This window comes from Eurosta solidaginis, chromosome 4 (genome assembly GCF_040869045.1).
Source record: "Eurosta solidaginis isolate ZX-2024a chromosome 4, ASM4086904v1, whole genome shotgun sequence".
NCBI classification, from domain to species: Eukaryota; Metazoa; Arthropoda; class Insecta; order Diptera; family Tephritidae; genus Eurosta; species Eurosta solidaginis.
Window position 1 is genome coordinate 172,197,849 of NC_090322.1, and position 22,856 is coordinate 172,220,704.

The 22,856-nt window shown below is 44.4% G+C and overlaps 1 protein-coding gene across 4 annotated transcripts in view; it reads left to right on the top strand.

Moving 5' to 3' along the window:
• LOC137250635 (transmembrane protein 185B) overlaps positions 1-22,856 on the top strand; it is a 127,710-nt gene that overhangs the window by 96,366 nt on the left and 8,488 nt on the right. The gene's annotated exons all lie outside the window — the stretch shown is intronic.

Here is a 22,856-nt window from a genome sequence, read left to right on the forward strand (position 1 = left end):
TGACAAAACAAGATGGACGTATTCCAGTAAGAGTACTCAATGAGTTCAAGTCACCACTCAAACTGACCAAAGGAGCTATTTTATTTTGGGAAGATGCCAAGGGGCTGAAGTAGTTATTAACTGTGAACAGCTGGAGGAACTAGAGGTTTACGCCGATCACTTTATCGGCGGCGTAGGCGGCGCGCCGGCGTACGCCGGTGTTCTTACTTTAAAAAGCTTGATTTTTCTATTTAAAAAAAATAATATTTCGGAAAGGTTTTGTTTGTATGTATATAAGGAAATCAATGTGCTGGCCATTTCGGAAAAATCCGGGGTTTTTGCCTCAAGATCTCGCAGACCGTTCAAAAATTTTCAGTAGTAGCTCCTTGCGGGGGGATTGTCCCTCGTTCACTTACTCCAGAGAGGCTTCGAACCTAATCCCGGTCTTTGGAATTGGTACGGTTGCGTCTGCTGAAAATAAATAGAGATACATAAAATAGCCACACTTTTGTTTGCATATCTCGTGCAAAGCGTAGTTTCGCCTAGGGCTAACTCCTAATAATCGTCGCGAACACTATTTCTTTAAATCATTTGTGGCTCCTTGACGGTCACGCACAAAGGCGACTTACGGTTGCTATTATTGGTCTATATACTCATGACACTCGTGGCACGGGGCGCCTCCAGCTTTTTCGGCTGTTTAAGAGCTACAATTCCCCATGTGCGAACAGTTGCGATCCCGACCACCAGTATGGGAAGACAATACAACCTTTACAAACCATCTTTTGCTGATCTTCCCGTTCCGACCGATGTCCGGCAGGGTGGGCGTGCGTTCCGCAAGGTCATCGCTTCGGCTTCTGCACGCTTCATCCCGGCCGGTAGAATACCTGAAATCATACCGCATTTCCCGGCCGAAGCCGCAAATTTAGCAAGAGAACGTGACCTTGCGAGACACCTCAACACTAGAGACCCCCTTATTAGGAGTCCTAATTTGGATATAATGCGTCTTGTAAATGAACATAAACGTACCAAATGAGCGGAGTATCTAAAGAAATGCAACCTCTCTCCGGGTGTTGGTAAAATGTGGGCAACCGTTAAATCCTTGTCTAATCCAACTAAACACAATGATTAAGTTTCTATAGCCTTCGGTGATAAAACTTTTATCTGATTCGAAGAAATGCGCAAGCGGCTTTTGCCGACAGTTTATAATGCATTCTTCTGTAGACAAAGCCAGACGTCGTGCTAACAGACGAGCCCATAAACATAAACACGACGTCCCATCCATTACCATTCCCCCCACAGAGGTTGAAGCAGCCATCCGTAAGGCTAGGCCCTCCAAGTCGATAGGCCCGGACGAAATAGCCATGCCAATGCTTTAACACCTTTGCGATGAGGGAATAAAATACCTAACACATGTTTTCAACCTGTCACTGGAATACTTGGTCATTCCCGAAAAATGGAAAATGGCAAGGATAATCCCGCTACTAAAGCCTGGAAAACCAGCTAATGAAGGCGAGTCTAATCGACCGATATCACTCCTTTCGCCAGTAGCTAAGACATTGGAAACCGTTCTGCTCCCTTATTTCACGGCAAATCTTCGCCTAGCCACGAACCAAAATGGCTTCCGTAAATTGCACAGCCCCACCACCGCCCTCAATGCCATTAACACTCAGATTAATTACGGATTAAATCAGCAAAAACCCATCATACGACGATGCTCGTGGCACTTTACCTGTCAAAAGCTTTTGACACAGTCAACTACGGCACGCTACTCCAAGACATAGATGGCTCACACCTTCCCGCTTGTCTAAAAAGATGGACCGCTAATTATCTGAGTGGTTGGCAGGCGTCGGTTGAATTTAGGAACGTAATTTCTAAATATATATGGATACAATTTTTAAAATGTAGACCAAAGTTTGCAGACGTTTGTGTTCACAACATTGATTTCAATAGCCTTAGTTAAATCAAAACGATATTTTAGAATGAAAGTCGACCGATTTTAAGTTGAAAGGGGTTAAGTGGGCATATAAATTTATTATATAACTTTTCTTTTAGTGTTTTGTTTTAATAACTTAGTGAATTGGGTGATGCAAAGTTCTTGTTCAGCTGACATCGAAACGCCTGTTTTTTTAAATAACTTTTGAACAGTTAGAAAGAGTTAAAGAGCAATTAGTTTATTATAACTGACATTGATGCGCATCCGTTGATACCACTTTCGACCATATCCGACCAATTTTCGACATGAAGAATAAATGGCCTAAACAGTCTTAAACGAGTAGAAAATATAGTATCGCGCCGGACGCCGCCGCCGCCGCGCCGATATTTTTGACATTCGGCGGCGGCGTGCGAAAAACGACCACAATCGGCGGCGGCGGCGTATATCTCTAGCAGGAACACGTTTCATCTAGTAATACTGATCTTTTAAATGACATCACGGCATGGACGGAGGGGCTAGAGGAAGATTATCAGAGTAAGGCAAAGCAACTGCTCCTAAAGTACGCAAACATATTTGACCAGGATGGTTCCAAACCAGGCCGCACCAATGTTGTGAAACATCAAATTGACACTGGAGATGCGAGGCAGATACGTCAAGCTCCTCGTAGTGTTCCACTGGCGAAGCGGGAAGTTGTGAGTCAAATCATACAAGAAATGAGCGACGGCGACGACATCGAACCATCAGCTAGTCCATGCAGCTCACCGGTGGTACTTGTGAAGAAGAAGGATAGGAAAATGAGGTTTTGCGTGGACTACCGCAAGTTGAACGACGTCACGAAAAAGGATAGCTACCCATTGCCAAGAATTGACGATACTCTGGACTCGCTATCTGGTACGAAATGGTTTTCCACACTGGACTTGAAAAGCGGCTACTGGCAAGTTGAGGTGAAGGAGGAAGATAAAGAGAAAACAGCCTTCAGTGTCGGCGATGGTCTTTGGCAATTTACAGTAATGCCTTTTGGACTTTGTTATGCACCAGCTACTTTTGAGAGACTCATGGACCAGGTACTGAAAGGACTACATTGGAAAACATGCTTGGTGTACCTGAACGACATCATCGTATTGGGCAAGAACTTTGATGAACATCTTTAGAATTTGGAGGAAGTTTTACAGAGAATAGCTGGCGCTAGTCTGAAACTAAGTCCCAAAAGGTGTTCGCTGTTTAAAAAGGAAGTAAATTATTTGGGTCACAAGGTAACGACAGAAGGCATCTGTACTGCAAATGAAAATATAGAGGTAGTAAAGGATTCGCCGAGACCACTGAACATGCATGAATTGAGAAGTTCCCTTGGGCTGTACACATATTACCGCCGATTTGTGCCAAACTTTTCCAGCGTAGCCCATAGCCTCCATGAGCTTACAAGAAAAAATAAAGCTTTTGAATGGAAGAAGGAGCAAGAAGTGGTTTTCCAAACATTGAAAGAGCGTTTGTGCACTGCCCCAATGTTGGCATATCCGATTCCAGGAGCAAAATTGATTCTAGATACAGATGCGAGTGGATATGCTATAGGAGGCGTTTTATCACAACTGGTCGATGGACAGGAGAAGGTAGTTGCATATTACAGCCGTTCGATTGGAAAACCAGAGAGGAACTACTGTGTTACGCGGAGAGATCTGTTGGCATTGGTAGAGTACATTAAACATTTTCACAAATACCTCTACGGCCAGCGATTCCGCGTCAGGACAGATCACGCAGCGTTGAAATGGCTTCTGCAGTTCCGTAATCCGGAAGGACAATTGGCACGGTGGATCGAGCGACTACAAAGCTATGACTTTTCCATTGAGCATCGAACAGGTAGTACCCATGGAAATGCTGATGGAATGTCACGAAGACCATGTAGTTTGGAATGCAAGCACTGTTCAAAGGCCGAGGCTAAAGAAGACATTATAGATGTCCGGCTGATGACTATAACGTGTACGGGTGAATGGGACAAGGAACATCTAAGAAAGTGTCAGCTAGAAGATACAGATCTGTCACATGTTATGTAAGGGCTCGAACGAAACGAAAGACCAAGCAGAGAGGAGATGTCAGCAGAGAGTCCCATTGCGAAGTCATATTGGGCACAGTGGAACAGTTTAGAATTGATATCCGGTTGCTTGCATCGAGTATGGGAGAGTGAGGATGGTCAATGCAAGAAGAAACTGCTAGTTGTTCCCAGAAAGAGGATTCCTGACGTGCTCAGCGAGCTGCATAATGGTCCAAGTGGAGGTCATCTTGGAATCACGAAGACGCTCGAGAAAATTAAGCAGATATTCTATTGGGTTGGTTACCGTTAGTCGGTCACCGAGTGGATTGCCAACTGTGAGGTTTGCAACAGAGCGAAAGGGCGAAAACACGAAGTCATGACCAGATGAAGCAGTATATTTCAGGTGCACCATTTGAAAGGATCGCCATGGATGTCGCAGGTCCATTTCCTACTAGCAACCGCGGAAACAAATACGTATTGGTGGTTACGGATTATTTCAGTAAATGGCCAGAGGTATACCCAATCCCAAACCAAGAAGCGGAAACAGTAGCAGAAGTGATTACAAAAGATTGGGTTGCAAGGTATGGTGTACCAATGGAGTTACATTCTGACCAAGGCAGGAATTTTGAATCAGCTGTGTTCCAAGGAATGTGTAAGAAGTTGGGCATTCGAAAAACACGGACAACTGCATTGCATCCTCAGTCCGATGGTATGGTGGAACGTTTCAATAGAACATTGGAGGAGCATTTAAGGAAAGTAGTAGACAAGTACCATAAGGAGTGGGATACACACATATCATTATTCTTGATGGCCTACCGCAAAGGTAATTTTTGGCAATGACCTTCGACTGCCAGCTGATTTGAAGTATGGGATAGATGCCGATGCGGAGAGAAATGTCAAGAAATGCCCTGGTGTCTTGGAAGAAGAGCTGAAAGAGATACACGATCTGGTAAGGCAACGAGCAAAGATTATGAGTGACAAGATGAAAGCCAGATACGATAAAGCAATTAATTCGGAAGGGTTTCAGGAAGGAGATTTGGTGCTGTTATACAACCCACAACGAAAAAAAGGTTTGTCCCCGAAATTGACGTGTAATTGGGAAGGCCCATACAAAATTGTAAAACGGATCAGCGATGTAGTATACCGCATACAAACCACGAATCAAAATGAAAGTGGTTCATTTGGAAAGGCTGGCCGCGTTTAGATCGAGAGATTTTTCTGATCGGGACGATCAGACTTAGATGGAGGGCAGTGAAATAAATATTAGCAGCACTAAGGGATACTGTCATCTCTAAGCCGATGCTAAGCAGTGACTTGTATGCACATCAATAATTCAATCATTATGTCTACACATATGTACGTACACGCAGCGGAGAAGCAACGCACAACCTCATGCATAAATCTGAGATACTCCCGAAAGTATGCAATGGTTGTGCAAGTGTCGCTCACACATACAAGCGCATGGGGTTTGAGAGAAGCTATAAAATCATGCATCTGTAGTTACAGCTGCGTAATTTTATAGCTGATAACTAACTAGTAAGTTCTGGAAATAGAAAAGCCTATAAATATGCAACGAGGAAATCAGACAGTATAAAAGGCAGCAACAGTAGAGGCGCGACAATCAGTTTGATTTAAGACGCTATCTGGCGAGCAATAGTAGTGTTATTTTAAAAGTACTTTAATAAAGGCCATTTTGCATTATTGAAAAGTGTAGTTATTTGTTCAACAGTTTCGTGATTCGAACGTTAGCAGAAGGTTGCAAATAAGAGGAATTGCAGTAAATTCGTTACAATATTGTCGGCAGAAAGCGCCCGCGCATTTTTTCGCATCCGACAGCACTTTATCGCGAAAAGCGATGGAAACTTTGTCATTGTGCCTAGACGGATTCGATAGGACTTTACGGTGGACCAAAGTTTACCTACACCGGCAGAGAGGTTACAACCGCTTAGGTGCTCCTCCCATTTCGCCCGCTTGTGTTCATCCACTAGCAATCTGATGCGTTGGTTTATATCCCTTATTTGGGGGTCGCCGGGATCGAGCTGTCTTATAAGGTCACGTTCTCTCGCTAAATTTTCGGCCTCCGCCGGAAAGTGGGGCCGATTTTCGGGAATTCTACCGGCGGGAATGAAGCGAGCCGAGGCGGATTCAATGACCTTGCGGAAAGCACGCTTCCCTTGGAGTGCATCAGTCGGGATAGGGAGGGCAGTAAAGCGGTTGTGTGTAAAGGATTTGTATTCGTCCCACTTTCCTTTTTTTAAGTTTATGAAAGTGCGTTTTTCTGTGACGATGAAGTCGGCGGTACGCTCGAGCGAAATAAGTATAGGCAGGTGGTCGGATACCAATGTTATCATCGGCAGCCAGTTGACGCAGTTTACGAGTCCTGCGCTCACGATAGATATATCCGGTGAACTGTGACAGCTTCCTACCATCTTTTATTTGATACGCCAACATCTCACCCATACTGTCCACCCGCAAGTTTGAATGCCATAGAACGTGATGGGCATTGAAATCGCCTAAGATAATGCGATTGTTGCCAGTAAGTAAGGTGCTGATATTAGGGCGGTATCCACTGGGGCAACAGGTGGCAGGAGGGATGTAGATGTTGATGATTTCTAGGTTTGCATCGCCTGACCGGACAGATAAGCCTTGACGTTCTAAGACACTGTCCCTGCGGCCGATGACAGGATCAAATGTATGATATTGCACAGAGTGGTGTATGATAAACGCGAGGCCGCCTCCATTTCCGCTCTAGCGATCTTTTGTGTGCACATAATACACAGAACAGGTCTGCAGAGCAGACCTTGCTGTGAGTTTAGTCTCTTGAATCGCAGCAATTCGGATGTTGCACCGCTTCATGAAATCGAATATCTCCGTGATCTTCCCAGTTAATCCATTACAGTTTAACTGCAGACTTCTGAATTGCAAGGGGGAGACGTCGTCACTCTGGGAGTAAGTGACGGGTGACTACGCCTGGGTTGTGGAAGGCTAGGACGCAACTGCTGTCGTGGCCCTGGGACTGGACGTCCTTGGGTAAGCAGTGGGGTACCCGGTGTATTTGGGTATGCGGCCTGGCAACATGGCGCAATGAAACCCGTCGGGGGTTGCCGTCGCGGAGACCAGAACATCTCGGAAAGTGGCTCCGTCCATGGCAGGAGCTGCATTGGGCGGATGTCGCAAACATATATATTCTGTGCTGGCAAACGGTGCAAAGGGAGGTAGGGACTAAGAGTCTGTTTCCCTGACCTACACAATTGCTGCCGGAAAAGAGGGGTAGAAGACGGGGGTAGGGGCTGATGCTCGGCATTGCTCCCGACTCTCTTACGGAGATTGTAGGTATGAGTGGGAGCAGCCGTATGAGTTGGTGGCTTGGATCTAGCCCAGAACAACCTGTCCGATGTAACCATCCCTTACACGAGACACACTGACAAGAGTATGACCGTCCTAAAAAGATTCTTTTCCGGCAGATGCAGCAAAACCATTTCTCAGGACCGGGGTCAGGAGACGGACCCAGATTGGGTTCGATACCTTCCCGGAGCAAGAGAATATGGAGCAGTCTCGCTGCAAGGAGCTGCTGGGAGGATAACAATTTGTGGGAAGGACGCAACAAATTAAATGGGGTACACCGAAATGACAGTCCTTGGTCGGGAAAAATCCCGAGTCGCTCCGGTACATAGAACCGACTGCCTTGGGAAGCGCACACAATTTTCTAGTACCAACGTACATGCACAAAACCCGCTCAAATATCACATGGTTTGGTTTAATTAAAGCCAATTCGAAATATCAACACAAAAATTTAATTATTGTCCGTGATTACCACTTTTTTCGTTATTTAAATGGTAACAAAGCACAAAGAAGTTAAATGCAAAAGCCCCTCCCTAGGGTAGGCACCTTGTCGTTGGTGTGAGGGCTTAGCCGAACTCCATAGCGCCCGACTATGAGGGCTGTTTAGGACTGGCATCTACGCCGTTTCGCCTCATAGGAGGGCGGCGGGATGTCATTATGTGGAACGTGCCTATTGGAGGATTTGCAGTCTGGGGATAAATTAGGCTGTATTCGAAAGGAGCCTTCCCGATACCGGGCCACCTCGGGAAGTATTGATAGCCTTACTACAGTAAGGGGCGCTGCTGTGGCGGACGGTTCTTTCCCCGTATATAATACTGGACCGCTGAGTCCGTCTTGTCGGGCAGGTGGTCGTACGACCAAGATGAACGACTCATTACCTAATTGTAATAAGGAAGATGATAAGAAGACTGAGTCGTAAGCCAAGGACGACAAATACGCATTAAGCGATGTGTCGGACTCTGGGAGCGAGAGTAGTGTTGATTCAATGAACTCCGTGTTGGAAAAGCACACAAATGAAAACGGAGTAGAAAAGTGGAGAAGGGTACGGAGCAGAGGAAGTAAAAGAGCTCTCTCGCAGTACCGTGCAGCACTAAGAACCAACGCCTGGGAGCAGTGGTCGACCCAACAGAAGTGGAGATCGAGCGCTTGGAATGGGCCCATGAGGCGGTAGAAGTAGGTCGAAGGTAGTTCAAAATTTTTGCTGCGAGAAACCCTCGGTTCTGCAACCGGTAAGAGGAGGAAGAAGCGTCGAATGGCAGAATGAAGAGGCAATGTTCGGTGGAAGGCGACAAGCCTGCTTTCAAGAGGCAGAAAGGATCCAGTCCCAGAGCCGCGAGGCAGGGCAGTCGCATAAACAAGACAAGCAGGCACAAAGCTGTAAGACAGATGGGCCCCAAAAGCGAGGTTGCAACTATCTCGAAAGCTGCGAGTCAGAGGGAAGTTCCAACTACGCAAGTAGGAGATAAGCCAAAGGGAGATAACGCTAAGACTCCGGCTTTCTCGGAGGTGCTAAAGGGAGTTAACGCTAAGTGGGTGGTATAATGGTGTGAAGATGATAGCGTGCGACAACATCGCGAGCTTGCGGTGGCTGGAGGAAGTGGTTCCAAACCTCCAAAGGCAAGCGCAAATCCCCACGATACCAAAAGTTGAGGTATGGATACCATGCGTGATGAAGTTGGAGGATACACTGCGACTTCTGCAGAATCAGAATCCGAACATACCGACACAGGATTGGAAGGTACTTACTGTATCTCGGCCTACGGAGGAAGGTCAGTTCTTCATCATCCAAATAAACAAGAAGGCGGAGGATATATTGTACACGCAGCTTGGAAAAATGTCCTTTGGTACGGGCAAAATGTATATGCGACTCAGGAAAAGAAGTTCCAAGGATAAAAATTCTAACATACTAGAAATGGGCGAAGTCGAAAATGACCTCAAAAGCCTAAGAGAAAAAAGACAGGTGGAGGTAGCCGACGTCACCACGAAAGCGTTAGAAGCACAAATGGAAGGATGGGTGCCAGCTGTAGTAATGGTAAGGAAACAGCTGCATTCATATATGCTGCCTAATTACACTACTGAGGACATCGTAGTGGTGGCCGTTGAGCAAAGGAATAAGCAGGCATTTATCCTGGCTACATGGCCCATGCTGCGGAGGTTCCACCGATGGAATGCAAGAGGCTAGTACAGGACGAAGGGCGGTTGGTCATAGGCGCGGATCCAAATACGCACCACAATGCGTGGGGAGGAGCTGATACGAACGAGAGAGGCGAGCCTCTATTTTGTTACATCCTGCAAACCAATTTGCAGATAGCCAATGGGGGAAATGTCCCTACATACATTGGTCCAACATCCAGAAATGTTTTGGATATTACATTGAGCTCCGAACGTGATATGTCAAGGTATGATTGGATGGTTCCTCATAGGCTATCCTTCTCCGACCATGCGTATATCAGCTTCAGCATCCCCCTAAAGAGGGTAGATAAGGGAGGAGCCTTTAGAAACCTTTGGTAAACGAACTGGACTAAATTCCAGAAAGAGGTAGAAACCAAACTGGGACAACCCAAAGGGGTTGCCAATGTGGAGGAACTGGAGGAGTCTAATGAATTCCTAACAAAGACGCTTATGACTGCGTATACCAAAGCTTGCCCTCTAAGAAGATTCAGAGAAAAAGCATGGCCGCCATGGTGGAGCAATGAGCTGAGTCTTCTAAGAAGACAGGTAAAAGAAATGTTTAATCTAGCAAAGACCGCGGAAAGCGAAGCGTGTCGGGACGAGTACAGGGATCTACTGACGATCTACAAGCGTGAAATCTCCAGGGCGAAGAGAATCTCATGGAAAAGTTTCTGTACGGACACAGAGTGCTCCAGCGAAACAGCACGGTTGAAAAAAGTCCAAGCAAGGGGAAACATAGTCCAGGGACTAATAAAGAAAGAGAACGGGGAATGGTCACGTAATAGTGAGGAATCCCTTGAGGTACTTCTCGATACACATTTCCCATCGGGAGATGGTTTTGAAGAGCCAGCAGACAGCACTCGCACTGCGATCACGGAGCGGGTAGTGTCGGGCTTGGTAACCGATACCAAGATCGAATGGGCAGTGAAGACGTTTTCTAAGTGTAAATCGCCGGGCCCAGATGGTATATTCCCTGCCATGCTACAAGTTTCAAGTAGAGCGGTCGTGGAATGGCTTAAAATAATATTCGATGGGTGCATAAGAATCATGTACCGCACTCTTGGAGAACTGCTCGTGTAGCTTTCCTACCAAAGGCGGGGAAGATCGGTCACGTGTATCCCAAAGACTATAGACCGATTAGCTTAACATCATTTCTGCTCAAAACCTTTGAGAGGCTGATAGATGTGTACATAACGTGGATGAAAAGCTGCTCTCCACAACACAACAAGCGTACACCAAAGGCAAGTCGGTAGACACCGCATTGCATAATGTGGTAATAAGCATAGAGAAAGCCCTGGAATATAAGGAATATGCTCTATGAGTCTTCTTAAACAGTGCCGGGGCTTTCAATAATGTTTCTAAATGGGCGCTTATGGATGGTCTTAATTATATTAAAGTACATCTAGCCTTAACGAGATGGATCGGCTGCATGTTAAATTGCAGGAAGATTACATCACAATGGGGATTGTACGAGGAAACGAAATCAGTGGACATGGGCACGCCGCAGGGAGGGGTGCTATCACCTCTGCTGTGGACGCTGGTCATCAACTAACTGCTCAGGCGATTCGATGAGGGACCCGTAAAACTTACGGCTTACGCAGATGACGTTGCAATTGTCATAAGTGGAAAGTGCCTTCCAACGATTAGTTCTTTGATGGATAGGGCGCTTCGAGATATTCATACCTGGGCATCAAATGTCGGGTTGAAAGTCAACTCGGAGAAGACGGATATGGTCTTCTTTACAAAGAGGTACAAGGTCCCAAATTGGATCAAGCCTAAGTTAGGAGTGGTGATACTACAGGAGAAAGCTGGCACAAAATATCTAGGAATCATCCTAGACAGAAAGCTATCGTGGAAGCTCAACGTGGAGGAGAGGATGAAGAAGGCTTCAACGGCACTTTATGCATATAAAAGAATGCTAGGGTGTACGTGGAGCTTATCGTCCTCTCTTTCTCATTGGGTTTTTACAGCGATTGTAAGCCCTATTCTGTACTATGGAGTTCTTGTTTGGTGGAAAGCCACACAAAAAGTAACCTACCTCAAAAAATTAGAGGGGGTATGCAGACTATCAATGCTTAGCATTACGGGAGCCCTGAAAACAACTCCGACAGCTGCACTGTACGCCATTCTGCACATTCCACCCATAGACCTGGTAGCAAAGAACATAGCGATCTTAAGGCCACAATAGAGGTGGACGGTTGGCGCATGGGGTGCTCAAATGGCGGGCGAGGCGATACATGTGTACGCAGATGGTTCCAAAGTAGTGGAAATAGTAGGGTCTGCGGTATACTGTGCTGAACCGGAAATAAACAGATCCTACAGGCTGTCGGATTACTGTAGCGTTTTCTAAGCGGAAATAGTAGCCGTAACCAAAGCAGTAGAAACCCTGGAAGAGAATAGCTTAAGCTGCAACCGTGTTAACTTTTTATTGACAGTCAAGCAATTAAGGCAATAATCTCTCATAGCACAGCATCTAAATGCGTGTTAGTGTGTAAGCAGTCCCTGGAGAGAATCGGGACAGGGAGAAGCATACATCTATATTGGGTCCCAGGGCATATGGGAATAGATGGGAATGAAAAAGCGGATTAACTAGCTAAAAAGGGCGCATCCCTTGAAGCTTGCTCCGTAGACGTCCCATTTAGATTGGGAGAGATTAAGCGAAGGCGAGAGGTGCACATGATCGACCAAGCAGGAAAGGTGTGGGTTCAAGCGCGGGGCTGTAAAGTGTCGAAGATTATGTGCAGGTCTTACAACCTTAGACTAACAAAGTTGCTTCTATCATTAAAAAGAGAGGACTGTAGACTCATGAAGGGTATTCTGACTGTTCCGAAAATTGTCATCGTTTCAAATAAGTGCTGCCAATGTACCATAAAAAAGGTAGGTACTTGTATGAAAAAGAACCAACCTACAATTGAGCGTCCTCAATTGGTGATAAAACAATTGAAGAAAAGACAATTTAATATAAAATCTCTTAAGTTCCTTCATATATTCTTCTTAGCGGTATAATGTCAAATAGTGTATCTATACTGGTTTGCAAATTGCAATAGCAATATACTATTTTTCTCTATTTTCTAAGAAAACTATTCTAAACGCAATAGTTTGTAATTACAGTCAATTAGTGTAGACTCTATAGGTAGTTGTAGCTTTTTTGATAGCAAAGAAATTTGACTTTGAATACAAATCTGCTCAAGTTCTATCTTATTTTCAACCTCCAAAACAATTCCAATATTTTACCAGGCCGTGAAAATAGGCAGATACACTAATGGTCCTTCTCAATCACTCGGGTCCTATATTTATATCCCGTCAAACACTGTCAAAACATCAGCGTTAAAAAACTGTAGTCCAATGGAGCCAGTCAATCTCTTTGTGGGGAGGGAAATTAATAACCTCTGAAAAGTGTTTACCAATGGACCATTTTTTTGTGGCACAGATGAAGGGAAACGGGGAATTTATCGGAATTTTCGGAATTAGGAAGCTACAACGAAATCGTCGATAGACCTATGTGATGTATTTAAATGTAAATGACTTAAACTCAAGTATATCAAGTATATCGCTGAAGAAGCAACATCGTGTTTCGTTTTAAAATGTCGGTGTAGTTATTACATTTTCGTTTAATGTAATGTTGTGCTAAGAAAAAATGTTTTAAAGAAATAAACTTTCGTTTATGATTATAGAAATTTTGTACTTATGTGAAATATTAAACTCAAATTTACTATAAAGATTTTATCATAATCGTATGATAAAATGGAGATACAAAGCGGTAAACTTATCATAAATACATGATATAACGGAGCTATAAAACTGTAAAATGAAAATTATTTGATGACTAACGGAACATTCATAATAGAAAAAGAAAAATAAATTAAGTGATTAAATATATGCAACAATTAATACAATATTTTAAATAAATACATAAAATATGTTATAAAAATCATTAATCGACATAAATAATGCACCAGGTGGAGTTTTTAACAAATTAAAGTGACATATTTGTGATCACAGACATGGGCTAATTTATATATGGACACATACACATGCATTATACTTAGTTTAACATAAAATGAAATTAACATGTGACTATGTGACCTATAATTCACTAAACTTAAAATCTATGCTATTATCGAAACAAGAATATAGACACAGCAACATGACATGAGTACAAATCTATTTCAACTTCCCAGTCTTTGTATGAAGCTAAATGGTTAACTAAGACATTATATTTATGAAAAATATTAATAAACTGAATTGGATTAAAATACAAACAAACATATTTGCTACTATTATAATTGTATTATAAAATGGAGTTACAAAGCGGTTAAATTAGACATAAAATAAATAAATGTAAGGCGCGATAACCTCCGAAGAGATCTAAGGCCGAGCTTCTCTTCCAATTTGCGTCGTGCTCCTCTTGATTTTCCCTACAAATTGGCCGGACGGGACCTACATGTTTTATGCCGACTCCGAACGGCATCTGCAAAGCAGATGAGTTTTCACTGAGAGCTTTTCATGGCAGAAATACAATCGGAGCGCTTGCCAGACACTGCCGAGGGGCGACCCCGCTTAGAAAAATTTTCTTCTAATTGAAAAATCTTATTTCTAAAATTTTGATGTTGCTTTGCCCGGGAGTTGAACCCAGGGCATACGGTGTGATAGGCGGAGCACGCTACCATCACACCACGGTGGCCGCCCGTTGTCTAATTTAACGCTTTTATTTAATTGTCTGATCACCGCCTAAATTTATGAGGAGTGTGATGACTACTACCTAGGACCCACCTAATTAGTTTCTAGCTTTTAGTATTATTATTACTTCATGTAAGTCTTGCTTTCAATAAAACCGTTTAACTTAAAAAATTTGTTTAAATTATTTTTTTTAAGTTTATGAAAGTGCGTTTTTCGGTGAAGATGAAGTCGGCGGTTCGCTCGAGCGAAATACATAAGTATAGGGAGGTGGTCGGATGCCAGTGTTACCATCGGCTGCCAGTTGACGCAGTTTACTGCGCCTACGATTTATATATCTGGCGAACTGTGACAGCTTCCTACCATGCGAGCGGGGGCGTCTCCGTTTATTGTGCAGAACGTCGTTTCTTTTATTTGATCCGCCAACATTTCACCCCTGCAGTCCGTGCGCAGGTTTGAATGCCATAGATCGTGATGGGCATTGGAATCGCCTAAGATAATGCGGTTATCGCCAGTGAATAGGGCTCTGATATTAGGGCGGTATCCACTTGGGCAACAGGTGGCAGGAGGGATGTAGATGTTGATGATTTCTAGGTTTACATCGCCTGACCGGACAGATAATCCGCGACGTTCTAAGACACTGTCCCTGCGGCCGATGTCGGGATTATATATATGATATTGCACTAAGTGGTGTATAATACACGCGAGATCGCCTCCATTTCCGCTTTAGCGATCTTTTCTGTGGACATTATACCCAGAGCAGGTCTGCAGAACAGATCTTGCTGTGAGTTTCGTCTCATGAATCGCAGCGATACGGATGTTGTGCCGCTTCATGAAATCGACTATCTCCGTGATCTTGCCAGTTAATCCATTACAGTTTAACTGCAGAATTCTGAAGTGCAGCGGGGGAGACGTCGTCACTCTAGGAGTAAGTGACGGGTGACTACGCCTGTGTTGTGGGAGGCCAGGACGCAATTGTTGTTGTGGCCCTGGGATGGGACGTCCCTGGGTAAGCATTAGGGTACCCGGTGTAGTTGGGTTTACGGCCTGGCAACATGGCGCAATGAAGCCCGTCGGTAGGTTGCCGTCGTGGAGACCAGAACATCTAGGAAAGTGGCACCGTCCAAGGCAGGAGCTCCATTGGGCGGATGACGCATATATATATATTTTGTGCTACCGGCTCTACTACGGAGATTGTAGTTATGAGTGGGAGCGGCCGTATGAGCTGGTGGCGCCGTATGGCGCAAGCTAAGGCTACTTATACTCTCCTATTAGTGCCTTTGCCTGCCTAAGGCCTGGACTTTCGCGCCAGTGTTGTCCTCCGAGGCACGCCTCTTTTCGCCTGAACTTTTCCCTTATTTTGTGTGAACCTATCGGTATGGGCTCGTGTCCTATTGGCTTTTGGGCCGCTGCCAACCTGACAAGCTCGTCCGCTTGCTCGTTACCATCCAATCCTCTGTGACCAGGTCCCCTTGCTAAACGAATGTTGTTATTGGACCCTAGACTGTTAACCTATCTACGCACTCAAGGACTGTTGATGATTAAATCTCAATTGAAGATAGTGCCTTGCGCGCAGCCTGACCGTCGCTGAGTATAGCGATTCTCTCGTTTGTATATCCCCACTTTAAATTTATCTCTGCACACCGGCTTATGTCGAAAACTTCGGCTTGGAAGTTGCTCGGATATTTTCCGAGTGGTAGGCACATGGGGCCGAAGATCCCCGCTCCTATGCCCTCCGGTGTCTTCGAGCCATCGGTGTACCATATTATAGTGTGTCCCTGGTGAAGCGCTTCACTTCTGGAGGTATCCCACGTACACTTGTTCCTCATCTCTATTTTGAAGCGCTTCTCAAACTTAATTAAAAAAAAATATATAATGTCAAATAGTGTATCTATACTGGTTTGCAAATTGCAATAGCAATATACTATTTTTCTCTATTTTCTAAGAAAACTATTCTAAACGCAATAGTTTGTAATTACAGTCAATTAGTGTAGACTCTATAGGTAGTTGTAGCTTTTTTGATAGCAAAGAAATTTGACTTTGAATACAAATCTGCTCAAGTTCTATCTTATTTTCAACCTCCAAAACAATTCCAATATTTTACCAGGCCGTGAAAATAGGCAGATACACTAATGGTCCTTCTCAATCACTCGGGTCCTATATTTATATCCCGTCAAACACTGTCAAAACATCAGCGTTAAAAAACTGTAGTCCAATGGAGCCAGTCAATCTCTTTGTGGGGAGGGAAATTAATAACCTCTGAAAAGTGTTTACCAATGGACCATTTTTTTGTGGCACAGATGAAGGGAAACGGGGAATTTATCGGAATTTTCGGAATTAGGAAGCTACAACGAAATCGTCGATAGACCTATGTGATGTATTTAAATGTAAATGACTTAAACTCAAGTATATCAAGTATATCGCTGAAGAAGCAACATCGTGTTTCGTTTTAAAATGTCGGTGTAGTTATTACATTTTCGTTTAATGTAATGTTGTGCTAAGAAAAAATGTTTTAAAGAAATAAACTTTCGTTTATGATTATAGAAATTTTGTACTTATGTGAAATATTAAACTCAAATTTACTATAAAGATTTTATCATAATCGTATGATAAAATGGAGATACAAAGCGGTAAACTTATCATAAATACATGATATAACGGAGCTATAAAACTGTAAAATGAAAATTATTTGATGACTAACGGAACATTCATAATAGAAAAAGAAAAATAAATTAAGTGATTAAATATATGCAACAATTAATACAATATTTTAAATAAATACATAAAATATGTTATAAAAATCATTAATCGACATAAATAATGCACCAGGTGGAGTTTTTAACAAATTAAAGTGACATATTTGTGATCACAGACATGGGCTAATTTATATATGGACACATACACATGCATTATACTTAGTTTAACATAAAATGAAATTAACATGTGACTATGTGACCTATAATTCACTAAACTTAAAATCTATGCTATTATCGAAACAAGAATATAGACACAGCAACATGACATGAGTACAAATCTATTTCAACTTCCCAGTCTTTGTATGAAGCTAAATGGTTAACTAAGACATTATATTTATGAAAAATATTAATAAACTGAATTGGATTAAAATACAAACAAACATATTTGCTACTATTATAATTGTATTATAAAATGGAGTTACAAAGCGGTTAAATTAGACATAAAATAAATAAATGTAAGGCGCGATAACCTCCGAAGAGATCTAAGGCCGAGCTTCTCTTCCAATTTGCGTCGTGCTCCTCTTGATTTTCCCTACAAATTGGCCGGACGGGACCTACATGTTTTATGCCGACTCCGAACGGCATCTGCAAAGCAGATGAGTTTTCACTGAGAGCTTTTCATGGCAGAAATACAATCGGAGCGCTTGCCAGACACTGCCGAGGGGCGACCCCGCTTAGAAAAATTTTCTTCTAATTGAAAAATCTTATTTCTAAAATTTTGATGTTGCTTTGCCCGGGAGTTGAACCCAGGGCATACGGTGTGATAGGCGGAGCACGCTACCATCACACCACGGTGGCCGCCCGTTGTCTAATTTAACGCTTTTATTTAATTGTCTGATCACCGCCTAAATTTATGAGGAGTGTGATGACTACTACCTAGGACCCACCTAATTAGTTTCTAGCTTTTAGTATTATTATTACTTCATGTAAGTCTTGCTTTCAATAAAACCGTTTAACTTAAAAAATTTGTTTAAATTATTTTTTTTAAGTTTATGAAAGTGCGTTTTTCGGTGAAGATGAAGTCGGCGGTTCGCTCGAGCGAAATACATAAGTATAGGGAGGTGGTCGGATGCCAGTGTTACCATCGGCTGCCAGTTGACGCAGTTTACTGCGCCTACGATTTATATATCTGGCGAACTGTGACAGCTTCCTACCATGCGAGCGGGGGCGTCTCCGTTTATTGTGCAGAACGTCGTTTCTTTTATTTGATCCGCCAACATTTCACCCCTGCAGTCCGTGCGCAGGTTTGAATGCCATAGATCGTGATGGGCATTGGAATCGCCTAAGATAATGCGGTTATCGCCAGTGAATAGGGCTCTGATATTAGGGCGGTATCCACTTGGGCAACAGGTGGCAGGAGGGATGTAGATGTTGATGATTTCTAGGTTTACATCGCCTGACCGGACAGATAATCCGCGACGTTCTAAGACACTGTCCCTGCGGCCGATGTCGGGATTATATATATGATATTGCACTAAGTGGTGTATAATACACGCGAGATCGCCTCCATTTCCGCTCTAGCGATCTTTTCTGTGGACATTATACCCAGAGCAGGTCTGCAGAACAGATCTTGCTGTGAGTTTCGTCTCATGAATCGCAGCGATACGGATGTTGTGCCGCTTCATGAAATCGACTATCTCCGTGATCTTGCCAGTTAATCCATTACAGTTTAACTGCAGAATTCTGAAGTGCAGCGGGGGAGACGTCGTCACTCTAGGAGTAAGTGACGGGTGACTACGCCTGTGTTGTGGGAGGCCAGGACGCAATTGTTGTTGTGGCCCTGGGATGGGACGTCCCTGGGTAAGCATTAGGGTACCCGGTGTAGTTGGGTTTACGGCCTGGCAACATGGCGCAATGAAGCCCGTCGGTAGGTTGCCGTCGTGGAGACCAGAACATCTAGGAAAGTGGCACCGTCCAAGGCAGGAGCTCCATTGGGCGGATGACGCATATATATATATTTTGTGCTACCGGCTCTACTACGGAGATTGTAGTTATGAGTGGGAGCGGCCGTATGAGCTGGTGGCGCCGTATGGCGCAAGCTAAGGCTACTTATACTCTCCTATTAGTGCCTTTGCCTGCCTAAGGCCTGGACTTTCGCGCCAGTGTTGTCCTCCGAGGCACGCCTCTTTTCGCCTGAACTTTTCCCTTATTTTGTGTGAACCTATCGGTATGGGCTCGTGTCCTATTGGCTTTTGGGCCGCTGCCAACCTGACAAGCTCGTCCGCTTGCTCGTTACCATCCAATCCTCTGTGACCAGGTCCCCTTGCTAAACGAATGTTGTTATTGGACCCTAGACTGTTAACCTATCTACGCACTCAAGGACTGTTGATGATTAAATCTCAATTGAAGATAGTGCCTTGCGCGCAGCCTGACCGTCGCTGAGTATAGCGATTCTCTCGTTTGTATATCCCCACTTTAAATTTATCTCTGCACACCGGCTTATGTCGAAAACTTCGGCTTGGAAGTTGCTCGGATATTTTCCGAGTGGTAGGCACATGGGGCCGAAGATCCCCGCTCCTATGCCCTCCGGTGTCTTCGAGCCATCGGTGTACCATATTATAGTGTGTCCCTGGTGAAGCGCTTCACTTCTGGAGGTATCCCACGTACACTTGTTCCTCATCTCTATTTTGAAGCGCTTCTCAAACTTAATTAAAAAAAAAAATAAATGTAAGGCGCGATAACCTCCGAACAGATCTAAGGCCGAGCTTCTCTTCCAATTTGCGTCGTGCTCCTGTTGATTTTCCCTACAAATCGGCCAGACGGGACCTCCATGTTTTATGCCGACTCCGAACGGCATCTGCAAGGCAGATGAGTTTTCACTGAGAGCTTTTCATGTCAGAAATACACCCGGAGTGCTTTCCAAACACTGCCGAGGGGCGACCCCGCTTAGAAAAATTTTCTTCTAATTGAAAAATCTTATTTCTAAAATTTTGATGTTGCTTTGCCCGGGAGTTGAACCCAGGGCATACGTTGTGATAGGCGGAGCACGCTACCATCACACCACCGTGGCCGCCATTTTGAAGCGCTTCTCAAACTTAATTAGCTTCCTCGTGCCATTCCTGGCAAGTTGGATGAGCGGAATCTGCTCCTTCAGCTTCTCCATGTTCCGTGACTGTATCATTTTGCCTCATCCCTCTTTAGCTATGTTTACTAAAGTACTCCTGGCTGCCTGTTCAATTATTATGTGAAGAGGCGTTAACTCAAGCAGCACCTCTATTGCCGCCCTCGGACATGTTCGTATGGCTCCCGTAGTGCAGCACATGCCAAGCGGTAAAGCTTCGTGAATGATTTTTGTACGGTCACCATAGTTGCCCTTGATGCCCATGCAACTGCTCCATACACTATGATAGGTCTCACTATCATAGTGTACATCCATCTTAGGATCTTAGGGCTGCATCCCCAGGATCTTCCTGTCATACGTCTGCACACCAGTATTGCTCTTGTGGCCGTTGATATGGTGTTGTGGATGTTCTTCCTCCATAAGAGCTTAGAGTCGAACGTGACTCCCAAGTATTTCACCTCGCTCGTGTGCTCCAACTGGACTCCATCCATTGTGATGTGCATCATCCCTTCGAGTTTTATTCTCCAGGTGAAGAGCACAATGGCTGTCTGGCGCTGAGGCGTAGATTACTGGATGTCCTTGGGCGTGAACAGCAAGGAGCCACAAAAGATTTATAAAAGTTACGAGGAATTCGGGTTTTGGGATCTAGCCCAGAGCAACCTGTCCGATGCAACCATCCCTTGCACGTGACACACTGACAAGGGTATGACGTCCTAAAATGATTCTTTTCCGGCAAACTCAGCAAAACCATTTCTCAGGACCGGGGCCAGGAGAAGGACCCGGATTGGGTTCGATACCTTCCCGGAGCAGGAGAGTATGGAGGATGACAATTTGTGGGAGCGACGCAACAAATTAAACGAGGTTACACTGAAATGACAGCCTTGGCCGGGAAAAATCCAGAGTCGCTCCGGTACATAGAATCGGCTTCCTTGGGAAGCGCGCGTCCGCTCGTGTCATTCCCGCTTGAGGTATCCCGGAAATCCGGCCACACTTTCCAGCGAATGCCGTAACTTTAGCAAGAGACGTGGTCTTATAAGACAGCACGACCCTGGCGACCCTCAAATACGGGACATAAACCAAAGCATCCAACATCTTGTGTGTAAACACAAGCGGGTGAATTGGTAAGAGAACTGTAACCTCTTTACCGTTGTAGGCAAGCTAGGGTCTACCGTAAAGCTCCTATCGAACCTCACTAACCACAACGACAAAATATCCATCGCCTTTGGTGATAAAGTGCTGACGGATGCAAGTAATGCATTTCACGGTTGACATAGCCAGACGTCGGGCCAACAGACGCGTACACAAGCATAAACACAGTTCGTCCCCTATTACCATCACCACCAAAGAGGTCGAAGATGCCATCGTTCATGCTAAACTATCTAAAGCAGCAGGCCGAGGCGGCCTAGGGTTTTGGGGAGTGACTGCCGAAGGTTTTGGGAAGTATTATCGATGTTTATGGTCCTTTGTCGGGTATAGACCCAGTACGTTCCGGTAACAAAGCACCATTGAGGTACTAGCCCGACCATCTCGGGAACGATTAATATGACAACATTAGACATTCTAGGCCCTGCCTCCTAGGGGCTAAAGAATTCATCTTTGCAAGCATTATGAGGAAATACGGCACCTGAGAACACAGCCGTATGTAGAAGAAAAACACAAACAGGCCGTCATCCACAAAACGGCTTCGGACCTCTATGCCAGGAATCGACCGGCGAAACCCGCTCTTAAAAATAAATACCCCGAACTCACAGAAAAGAAAAGCATTCTGCCTAGAGAGATGCGCATCACTTTAGCTCAACTTCGATGTGGATACTGTAACAGGTTAAACTCTTACCTATCCAGAATCAACCCCGACATACATAATGTATGTCCTGCTCGCAACGTCTCCCCACATGACACCAACCATGTTTTAATTGCAATATGAACCAACGCCTCTCACACCCCTCTCACTCTGGTTCACCCCTGTTGAAGCTGCAAGCTTTCTTGGACTCCCTTTAGGGAATATGGATGACAATATGTGAGTGGTCGCAACTGTTGGATGGGGCGAATCACTGCTATAACAACAACAAGGCAGCTTCGATATATAGAAGTTAAACAAAAGCGGAGATAGGATACCCCTTGCACAGTTCGGGGTTGCTCCTGAATTGCACCGATGCCTGCCGACCAGATATATGATTTTCGGTCCACCTTTTGAGACTAGGAAGAAAAGAGAACCCTTCCAAGTCTTACAGTAACGTGCCGTGGTTATATTTATCAAAAGCTTTTGATAAGTCTAGCGCTACGATTACTGTTCTGTGGTAGGGTTTTTGATTCAATCCGCTATTTATCTGTGTGTTGTTGGCTTTAAGCGTGGTAGTAGTGTTTGTACTTTTCGGAAGCCATTCTGATAATTGGCAAGACACAAATTTGCGGTAAAATAGGGGAGCAGAATTTCTTCGAGTGACTCGGCTACTGGCGATAGAAGGGATATCGCACGATAAGATTTTCCTACGTTAACTGGTTTCCCAGGCTTTAAGTAGCGGTACCACCCTCGACATTTTCCATTGGGAATAAAACGAGCCGACACGGATACAATGACTTTGCGGAAAGCACGCTCCCCTTGGCGTGCATCCCAATCCCGGGAAGGCAAAAAAGTGATTGTCTGTATATGTTTTGTAATCTTTTCACATTCCTTTTTTGAAGTTTTAAAAGTGCTTTTTTTTGTTTTTTTGATTTTCCGACAGGGTGGGTAAATTATGTATATTGGAACGATTTTCCGTCATCCCTTGTCAAATTTGGTTTCGAGACAAACCGGTTTCGGCGTTGTGCCAGCATCAGTTGTCGAGAACGAAAATGGACACTGATGATGGCAGTACGCCGAAACCGGTTTCTCTCGAAACCAAATTTGACAAGGGATGACGGAAAATCGTT